The sequence below is a fragment of the Heterodontus francisci genome, chromosome 21 (assembly GCF_036365525.1).
Source record: "Heterodontus francisci isolate sHetFra1 chromosome 21, sHetFra1.hap1, whole genome shotgun sequence".
Lineage (NCBI taxonomy): Eukaryota > Metazoa > Chordata > Chondrichthyes > Heterodontiformes > Heterodontidae > Heterodontus > Heterodontus francisci.
Window position 1 is genome coordinate 11195701 of NC_090391.1, and position 10989 is coordinate 11206689.

At 45.1% G+C, this 10989-nt stretch overlaps 1 non-coding gene across 1 annotated transcript; it reads left to right on the forward strand.

Moving 5' to 3' along the window:
• The first annotated feature begins 6033 nt into the window (after positions 1-6033).
• On the forward strand, positions 6034-6118 carry trnan-guu (transfer RNA asparagine (anticodon GUU)). Its single transcript has one exon. It is a non-coding gene; the product is annotated as a tRNA-Asn (tRNA).
• Positions 6119-10989: the final 4871 nt, after the last annotated feature.

A 10989-nucleotide genomic window follows, 5' to 3' on the forward strand; every position in this document is an offset into this window, starting at 1 on the left:
GAGCGTCACTGAGTGGGTCTGTTACAACAATATCTCCACAGGGAGTGTGACGGAGTGGGTCTGTTATTATAGCTTCTCCGCAATGAGAGTCACTTTGTGGATCCGTTATTTTTTGTATTTCCATAGGGAGAGTCATTGAGTGGGTCTGTTGTTAAAGTATCTTCACAGGGAGTCACTGGGTACGTCGGTTATTATCGCATCTCCACTGGGAAAGTGACTGAGTATTTCTGTTATCATACCATCACCACAGGCCGTGTTCACACAGTTTGTCTATTATTATATACCTCCACAGGGAAACTCACTGAGTGGGTCTGTTATTATGGTATCCCCGCAGGGAACGTGACTGATGTGTCTGTTGTTACAGTATCTCCACAGGGAGATACACTGAGAGGGTCTGTTATTATAGTATCTCCAGAGGGAGAGTCACTGATGATCTGTTACTGTAGTATCTCAATAGGGACAGTCGCTGAGCGGACCTGTTATTTTAGTATCTCCAGAGGGAGAGTGATTGATTGGGTCTGTCATTATGGCATCTCCACAGGGAGAGTCACTGAGTGCGGCTGCTTTTCTATAGTATCCGCACTGGCCAAGTGACTGAGTGTGTCTGTTACCACAGTACCACCACAGGGAAAGCGACAGAGTGGGTCTGTTATTATAGTATCCCCACAGGGAAAGTCGCTGAGTTCATCTGTTGTAATAGAATCTCAACAGGGAGAGTCATTGGTGAATCTGTTATTTTCGAATCTCCATAGGGGGAGTGACTGAGTGGGTCTGTTACAGTATCTCCACAGGGAGTGTGACTGAGTCGCTCTCTTGCTATAGTATCTCCACAGGGGGAGTCACAGATGGCCTCTTATTATATTATCTCCACAGGATGAGTGACTGAGTGAGTATGTTATTGCAGTATCCCCTCAGGGAGAGTCAACAGTCCTTGTGTTATTATAATATCTCCTGAGCAACACTGAATGTGTGGGGCTGTTATTATCGTATCTCCAGAGGGAGACTAACTGAGTGGGTCTATTATTCTCGTATATCCACGGGGGAATTCACTGAGTGGGTCTGTTATTATAGAATCTGCACAGGGAGAGTCACTGAGTAGATGTATTATTATATGATCTATACTGGGAGAGACAATGAGTTTGTCAGTTATTATAGTATCTCCACACAGAGAGCATCTGCGTGCGATTCTAATTATAGTATCTCCACCAGGAGACACTGAGTTATGTTGTTGTCATTATTGCATCTCCACAGGGAGAGTCACTGCGTGGGTTTTTCATTATAGTACCTGCACAGGGGGCCTTAGAGAGTGGGTCTGTTATTGTAGTGTCTCCAGAGGGATATTGACTGAGTGTGGCTGTTATTATATTATATGCACAAAAAAAGTCACTCAGTGGGTCTGTAATTATAGTATCTGCACTGGGAAATGCACAGAGAGAGTCTGTTAGTATCGCATCTCCACAGGGAGAATCACTGAGTAGGTCTGTGATCGTATTACCACAGGGAGAGTCACCAAGTGTTGTATCTCCACGGGAGGGTGACTGAGTGGTCTTTTATTATCGTATCTCCACAGGGAAAGTGATTGAGTGATCTGTAATAGCACCTTCACCGGGAGAATCACCAAGAGTATCTTTTGTTTTCGAATTTCGACTGTGTAGTTAATATAGTATCTCCACAGGGAGAGTGACTGTGTTTGTCTGTTGTTCGAGTACCTGCACAGGGAAATTCACTGAGTGAGTCTGTTATTATAGCATCTACACAGGGAGAGTCACTGAGTGGGTCTGATGTTATAGTATCTTCACCGAGCGAGCCACTGTGTTGGCCTATTATTATAGTATATCCACAGGGAGAGTCACTCAGTTGGCCTGTTATTATAGTATATCCACAGGGAGAATCACTGAGTAGGTCTGTTGTTATAGTATCTCCAGAGGGAGAGTCACTGATGGTTTGTTACTGTAGTATCTCCACAGGGAGAGTCACTGAGTTTTTCTGTTATTTTTGAATCTCCAAAGGGAGTGCCACTGAGTGGGTCTATTATTTTAGTATCTCCACAGGGAGAGTCTCTGAGTGGATCTGTTGTTATAGTATCTCCACAGGGATAGTGAACTCGCAGGTCTGTTATTATAGTATCTCCACAGGGATAGTGACTGTGTTTGTCTGTTGTTAGAGTACCTGCACAGCGAGAGTCACTGAGTGAGCCTGTTATTAGATTTTCTCGACGGGGTGTCTTAGTGAGTGGATCTGTTGTTATAAAATCTCCACAAGTACAGTCACTGAGTGGGTCGGTTATTGCAGTATTTCCACAAGAAAATTCACTGGGTGTGGCTGTTAGTATAGAATCTCCACAGGGAGAGTCACCAAGTGGATTTATTATTATATTATCTCACAGGGAGAGACACTGAATTGAATGCAAAATACTGCGGATGCTGGAAATCTGAAATAAAAACAAGAAATGCTGGAAATACTCAGCAGGTCTGGCAGCATCTGTGGAGAGAGAAGAAGAGTTAACGTTTCAGGTCAGTGGCCCATCTTCAGAACCGGCAAGTATTAGAAATGTTAAAGGTTATTAGCAAGTAAAGTGGGCGTGCAGCAAGAGATAACAAAGGAGAAGGTGTAGATAGGACAAGGTCACAGAATAGCTGACCAGAAGGTCATGGAGCAAAGATATGTTAATGGTGTGCTGAAAGACCCATTCATCCGCCTCCAGCATTCTCCCTCTACTTGGACCCCTCCCCCAGGCCTCTTACCCGCTCTTGATCTTTTCATTGAAAACTGTTAGCAAGACATTAGTCATCTCAATTTCTCTGCTCCCCTCACTCACTCCAACCTGTCCTCATCTGAACTTGAAGCACTCCGTTCTCTAAGGTCTAACCCCGACATGGTCATCAAACCTGTTGTTGCATGGCGTACCGACCTCTGCCTTGCAGAGGCTCAACGCCAACTTTCAGAAACTTCTTCCTACCGCCCTCTAGACCATGACGCCAACACCGAGCATCAAGCTACTGTCCACAGGACTGTCAGTGACTTCGTCTCCTCTGGAGATCTTCCGTCTACAGCTTCCAACCTCATAGTACCGCAAACCCGGACAGCCCGCTACTAACTCCTGCACAAAATCCACAAACAGGACTGTCCCGGCAGACCCATTGTGTCAGTCTTCTCCTGCCCCACTGAATTTATTTCTACCTATCTTGACACTAACTTTTCTCCGCTGGTCCAGTCTCTTCCCACCGACATCTGTGACTCTTCTGACGCCCTGCGTCATTTTGACAATTTCCAATTTCATGACCCAACCGCCTCCTCTTCACGATGGACATCCAATCTCTCGACACCTCCATCCCCCACCAGGATGGTTTGAAGGCCCTCTGCTTCTTCCTTGAACAGTGGCCCAACCAGTCCCCATCCACCACAACCCTCCTCCGCCTGGCTTAACTTGTTCTCGCATTGAACAATTTCTCCTTCAACTCCACTCACTTCCTTCAAGTAAAAGGTGTTGCGATGGGTACCCGCATGGATCCTAGTTATGCCTGTCTTTTTGTGGGATATGTCGAAAATTCCTTGCTCCAATCCTACTCAGGTCCCCTCCCCCAACTCTTTTTCCGGTACTTTGATGAATGTATTGGTTCCATTTCCTGCTCCTGCCCCGAACTGTAAAACGTTATCAAATTTGCTTCTAATTTCCACCCTTCTCTCACCTTTACATGGTCAATCTCCGACACCACCCTTACCTTCCTCGACTTCTCTGTTTCTATCTTTGGGGATAGGCTGTCTACTAATATTCATTATACGCCAACCAACTCCCATAGCTACCGCGACAGCACTTCTTCACACCCTGCCTCCTGCAAGGACTCCATTCCATTCTCCAAGTTTCTCCGTCTCCGACGCATCTGCTCTGATGCCGCTACCTTCCATGACAGTGCTTCTGATATGTCTTCCTTTGTCCTCAACCGAGCATTCCCCCCCACCCTCGAAAATCTGTGGTTGACAGGGCCCTCAACCGTGTCCAGCCCATTTCCCGCACCTCTACCCTCACCCTGTCCCCTCCCTCCCAGAACCGTGACAGAGTTCCCCTTGTCCTCACTTTCCACCCCATCAGCCTCCATATCCAAAGGATCATCCTCCGCCATTTCCGCCACCACCAGCGTGATGCCACTAACAAACGCATCTTCTCATCCCTTCCCCCGTCGGCATTCCGAAGGGATCGTTCCCTCCATGACACCCTGATCCAATCCTCCATTACACCCACCACCTCATCCTCTTCCCTCGGCTCCTTCCCGTGCAATCGCAGGAGGTGTAATACCTGCCCATTTACCTCCTCTCTCCTCACTATCCCAGGCCCCAAACACTCCTTTCAGGTGAAGCAGCGATTTACTTGTATTTCTTTCAATGTAGTAGACTATATTCACTGCTCACACTGTGCTCTACTTTACGTTGGGTAGACCAAACGCAGACTCGGTGACGACTTTGTGGAACACCTGCGCTCAGTCCGCAAGCAGGACCCTGAGCTTCCGGTTGCTTGCCATTTCAACACTCACCCCTGCTCTCATTCCTATTTCTCTGTCCTGGGATTGCTGCAGTGCTCCAGTGAACATCAACGCAAGCTCGAGGAACAGCATCTCATTTACCGATTAGGCACACTGCAGCCTGCTGGACTGCACATTGAGTTCAATAATTTCAAAGCATGACGGGACCCCCATTTTACTTTTATTTTTAGTACTTTTTTCTTTTTCATTTTATGCTATATTTTTGACTGTCTATGTTATTTGATTTCATCTCAGTTTGTTCAGTTTGCTTACCCACTGTTTTTTTTCATATTTGCACTTGCAGCTGTTCAATTTTCAGTCCGTTAACACCCTTTCTGTACTAATCCTTTTCCTTTCAAAACACCATTAACCTATCTTTGATCCATGATCTTATGGTCAGCTATTCTGTGACCATGTCCTATCTACACCTTCTCCTTTGTTATCTCTTGCCCTACCCCCACTTTAATTGCTTATAACCTTTTACATTTCTAATACTTGCCAGTTCTGAAGAAGGGTCACTGACCTGAAACATTAACTCTGCTTCTCTCTCCACAGATGCTGCCAGACAAGCTGAGTGTTACCAGCATTTCTAGTTTTTATTTCAAATTCCATTCTGTTGTTCTTCTGTTCTTCACAAGGACCCAAATAGAAGATTGGTTAAAAGAGTAAATCCCTTGAGAGAAAAGAAAATGTAGCGTGCTGGATGGAAAATTGTATCAGTGGCAGAAAGCAAAGGGTAATTGTAATCCCGTGTATTTGCGACTGGAAGGGTGTTTCCAGTGGTGTCCCGCACAGCTCAGCAGTAGGTGCCCTGATTTATGTGATCTATATTCATGATTTGGATGTAAATGTGGGGGCATGATCAATAAGTTTGCAGGCGACACAAAAAATGGCCCTTATTGGACAACTAATTGGAGTGAGATTCGGACCTTATCAAATCGTCTCTATTATTCAGTGTCAAATTAATTGTGTGTCTGTCACTCTCTGGCATAGTGTGTATGTGTTGGATTAATTCAGCGTCTGTCACTCTCTGGTGGAATAATTTTGTAACTGTCAGTCTCTGGGACTGTGTATATGTGTTGGGTGAATTCTGTCTCTGTCACCCTATGGCACTATGTGCGTGTGTTGGATTAATTCTGCAAATATCTGTGTGTTTAGTGGATTAATGCTAATGCGGATTATCTAATAGTCTCTGGTTGTATGAGTCGGGGTGGGAATCATTCTGTTTCTGCCACTCTCTCCTCCGGTATGTGACCGAAATACAGTGTGAACCTGTCAGTTTCTGGGATTGGATGTGAGTGTGAGATTCATTCCTCATCTGTCAGTCTCCAGTAGTGGTGTCTGAGTGTATGATTCATTCTGGCTCTGTCAATAGTTGCACAGTATGTGAATATGGGAAATATTCTGTGTCTATCAGTCTCTGATTCTGTTTGTGAGTGATGAATTCAATCAGCATCGATCATTCTCTATGCGGCGAAACATATTTTTATTCGTCTCGGTAACACTGCAGTTATACGACGAGGTGGCCGAGTGATTAAGGCGATGGATTGTTAATCCCTTGTGCTTTGCACGCGTGGGTTCGAATCCCATTAGTGTCGTCTATCTGCTTTTGACAAGGTCCCAAATGGTGGACTGCTTTAGAAAGGAAAAACCATGGGATCCTGAGAAATGTAGTAAGCTGGATGTAAAATTGACTCAGTGACAGGAAACAAAGAATGATTGTAGTCCGGTGTAATGGTGACTGGAAGGCAGTTTCCAGTGGTGTCCCACATGGCTCAGTACCAGGTTCCCTTAATTTTGTGGAATATATTCACGATTTGGATATAGATGCAGGGGGCATGATCAACAGGTTTAATGACCGCACAAACTTCTGTCATGTGGTTGATGGTGAGGAGGATAGCTGCAGGCTGCAGGCAGATATCAATAGACTGGTCAGGTGGGCTGAAAAATGACAAATTAAATTCAACCCAGAGAAACTCAACGAAACTAAAATAAACTACAAATTGTGAAGTGATGCATTTGGGAAAGTGAAACAAGGCAAAGGATTACACGATTAATGGGAAATACTGAGAGGTGCAGAGGACGTGAAACACATTGCATTTAATGTCCACTGATCCCTGAAGGTAGCAGGACAGGTCGATAAGGTGGTTAAGAGGGCATATGGAATCATTTCCTTTATTCGTCGAGGTACAGGGTATAAGAGCAGGGATGTTGTGCTGGAACTGTATAAATCATTTGTTCTTCCTCAACTTGAGTACTGTGTGCAGTTGTGGTCACCTCATTACAGAAAGGATGTAATTGCACTAGGCAGATTCTCGACAAGATTTACGAGGATGTTGCCAGGTTTGGGACAAATGCAGGTGTGAGGAAAGGTTGGATAGGCTGTGGTTGTTTACATTGAAAAATCAAAGAATGAGAGGAGATTGGATTGAGATGTAAAAAGTTCTTAGCGGCCTGGATAGAGTGCCTAATAATGGCCTATTTACCTTAGCAGAGACCTCAGTGACTGGGGCACATAGATTTAAAGTGACTGCTTGAAAGATTAGAGGGGACAAGAAGAAAAGCTTATTTTCACCCGGAGGGTAGTCGGAATCTGGAATGTACTGCCTGTAAAGGTGGGAGAGGCAGAAAGCCTCAAATCGTTTATCAAGGTCTATGGATATGCACCTCAAGTGCAGTAACCTGCAGGGCTGTGGGACAAATGCTGGAAGTTGGGATGAAGCGGGGTGGCTCGATTTTTGGCCGCCGCAGAAACAATGAGCCATGTAGCCTCTTTCTGTGCCATAAAATTTCTCTGATTTTTCTATGTGGTTGCCCAGTTCAATCTGCACCTGACAGACTCTGATACTGTAGTGACTGTGGTATTCATTATTTAATTCTAAGGCTATAGTGATGGTGGGTAGAGACAATGCTGAGGAAGGCTCATCGACCTGAAAGTTTCACTGTGTTTCTCCCTCCACAGATGCTGCCAGAACTGCTGAACATTCCCACGAAATTCTGTTCTCGTGAAGATTGCGTGTAATTGGAGTGTTTAGTTTAGTTTAGAGATACAGCACTGAAGCAGGCCCTTCGGCCCACTGAGTCTGTGCCGACCATCAACCACGCATTTATACTAATCCTACACTAATCCCATATTCCTACCACATCCCCACCTGTCCCTATATTGCACTACCACCTACCTATACTAGGGGCAATTTATAATGGCCAATTTACCTACCAACCTGCAAGTCTTTTGGCTTGTGGGAGGAAACCGGAGCACCCGGAGAAAACCCACGCAGACACAGGGAGAACTTGCAAACTCCACACAGGCAGTACCCAGAATTGAACCTGGGTCGCTGGAGTTGTGAGGCTGCGGTGCTAACCACTGCACCACTGTGCCACCCATGATGTCACCATGCCTTGTGTTTTGTTACCAAATCCGATTCAATGCTTGCCACCATTCACAAGCATGCTCGCAGCTAACATGCTTTGGGGTAGCACAGTGGCGCAGTGGTTAGTGCCGCAACCTCACACCTCCAGCAACCTGTGTTCACTTCTTGGTACTGACTGTGCGGAGTTTGCAAAATCTCCCTGTGAGCTTTTGGGCTTTCGCAGTGTGCTCATGTTTTCTCGCACAGCCAAAGACTTGCAGGTTGATCAGAAAATGTGGGATTAATTTCATTGGTTGGTTGTTGGTCGGCGCTGACTCGGTGGGCCGAAGGGCCTGTTTCAGTGCTGTATCTCGAAATAACTAAATAAGTCTTCTGTGCAATCAGGAAGTTTACTTCTTCAAGACTTTCAGCAGCCACGTTTCCATTGAAAAACTCACCGACTCTTTGAAGATACACAGGGGAAAGTCACCAATCTGTTGGTGAGACTGCGGCCTCCTGAAGGCATTCCCTCACACAGTGTTTACCTTGTGACCTCCGTCCCTTCCTGTCGATAAGTATTACTTACCGCCATCAAATTGGATCAGAGACAGAAAAAAAAGAACAGCTACAGTGAAGCACATTGTTTTTCTGAAGTCATTTCTCTCTCTGTTGATTTATTCTCCTGAATTAAATGTTGATTTTCTCCCAAGAATGCTCAATGTTTTCAATTCCTTTTCAGCTCCTGTGAAACATACAACTAAGCCTCATAACACACCGCGACAATCCACCTGCCAGGGCTGTGAAATGGATCCTGGACTCAAATAAAATTGAAATCCAGCTGTCTGTTGAGAGACTGATGTTTATGACATTCGCTATTGAGTGTGTATCAAGTTACAGAAGCTCAAATTTAGCGGTTCAGTCCTGAACTCAACAGAAGCACTACATTGTCTAATCGCGACAGGCGATGGTGTATAATGATGAACATAGCTGTCATTTCAAGCAGTTGAATCGGGTTCATTTCCTGGCCATCTTAGCTTCACATGTATTGATCTCTGTCCTTCTGAAGCTGAAAAGTTGGAATGCAGCCTGAACATTTTGGAATGGATAACGTGTGCAAAGGAAGGAAATCCTTTTCGTGGTTTTAATTCCCACGTCACGATAAATGTAACTCGGATTTACACCTTTTTAAAGGTATTTCTTATCTGACCTGAACTATATAGTGAAACACCGATAGAATTACATGAATTCACTAAAATTCATTGACTCAGAATCTTTTTCCCGACGCTGCTTCCCGTTCCTTATTTAAGTATCCATGCCTTCCCAGAGGGATTGTTTCATACTTCAATAAGAGCAACGCCGTGAAAATCCCAGCATTATGCTCAGTTCATGGTGTGTTTGTGTTTTCTTTATTTGAAGAGGGAGACCAAAGAACAATGAACAAAGAACAGTACAGCACAGAAACAGGCCATTCTGCCCTCCAAGCCTGCGCCTATCTTGATGCCTACCTAAACTAAAACTTTCTGCACTTCAGGGGACCATATCCCTCTATTCCCATCGTATTCATGTATTTGTCAAGATGCCTCTTAAACGTCGCTATTGTAACTGCTTCCACCACCTCCCCTGGCAGCAAGTTCCAGGCAGTCACCACCTTTCCTCGCACATATCCTCTAAACGTTGCCTCTCTCACCTTAAACCTATGTCCCCTAGTAACTGACTCTTCCACCCTGGGAAAAAGCTTCTGACTATCCACTCTGTCCATTCCAATCATGTAAACCTCTATCATGTTGCCCCTCCACCTCCGCCGTTCCAGTGAAAAGAATCCGATTTTATCCAACCTCTCCTCATTGCAAATGCCCTCCAGACCAGGCAACATCCTGGTAAACCTTTTATGTACCCTCTGCAAAGCCTCCACGTCCTTCTGGTAGTGTGGCGACCAGAATTGCACGCAATATTCGAAGTGTGGCCGAACTAAAGTTCTGTACAGCTGCAGCATGACTTGCCAATTTTTATACTTTATGCCCCGATTGATGAAGGCAAGCATGCCGTATGCCTTCTTGAATGCCTTACCCACCTGCGTTGCCACTTTCAGTGACCTGTGGACCTGTACGCCCCGATCTCTCTGCCTATCAATACTCCTCAGGGTTCTGCCGTTTACTGTATACTTCCCACCTGCATTCGACCTTCCAAAATGCATTACCTCACATTTGTCCAGATTAAACTCCATCTGCCATTTCTCCGCCCAAGTCTCCAACTAATCTATATCCTGCTGTATCCTCTGACAATCCTCAGCACTACCCGCAACTCCACCAACCTTTGTTTCATCCGGAACCTTACTAATCAGACCAGCTACATTTTCCTCCAAAGCATTTATATATACTACAAACATCAAAGGTTCCAGCACTGATCCCTGCGGAACACCACTAGTCTAATCCCTCCAATCAGAAAAGCACCCTTCCACTACTTTCCTCTGTCTTCTATGACCGAGCCAGTTCTGCATCCATTTTGCCAGCTCACTTCTGATCGCGTGTGACTTCACATTTTGTACCAGTCTGCCATGAGGGACCTTGTCAAAGGCGTTACGGAAGTCCATTTGGATATCATTCGCTGCCCTTCTTTAATGAATCATCTTCGTCACTTCCTCAAAAAACTCAATCAAATTAGTGAAACACGACCTCCCCTTCACAAAACCATGCTGCCTCTTGCTAATAAGTCCATTTGTTTCCAAATGGGAGTAAATCCTGTCCCGAATAATCCTCTCGAATAATTTCCCTACCACTGACGTAAGGCTCACCAGCCTATAATTTCCTGGATTACCCTTGCTAACCTTCTTAAACAAAGGAACAACATTGGCTATTCTATAGTCCTCTGGGACCTCACCTGTAGCCAATGAGGATGCAAAGATTTCTGTCAAGGCCCCAGCAATTTCTTCCCTTGCCTCCCTCAGTATTCTGGGGTAGATCCCATCAGACCCTGGGGACTTATCTACCTTAATGCATTGCAAGACACCTGACACCTCCTCCTTATTGATAATGAGATGACTGAGACTATCTACACTCCCTCCCCTTGGCTCATCATCCACTAAGTCCTTCTTTTTGGTAAATACTGATGCAAAGTACTGATTT